Here is a 221-nt window from a genome sequence, read left to right on the forward strand (position 1 = left end):
AAACCCCCGCTTAATAACCTCTGTGCATGCCAGCGGCACTTTTCCCACTTTTCAACCATCAATGTGTCTTGTACTTGTACGTCTGAAACGGCGCGGTGGTGCACTTGTCTTGTACAGTTGTTTTTGGTACATTTCTCAAAGGATAAATCTCTTTGACTATATACAGAAACGTCTGTCTGTCCGTCTGACTGACTGGACCATCAGCACCTCAACAAACCCTG

Source organism: Aplysia californica, unplaced genomic scaffold (genome assembly GCF_000002075.1).
Source record: "Aplysia californica isolate F4 #8 unplaced genomic scaffold, AplCal3.0 scaffold00202, whole genome shotgun sequence".
In the NCBI taxonomy this organism is placed as follows: Eukaryota; Metazoa; Mollusca; class Gastropoda; order Aplysiida; family Aplysiidae; genus Aplysia; species Aplysia californica.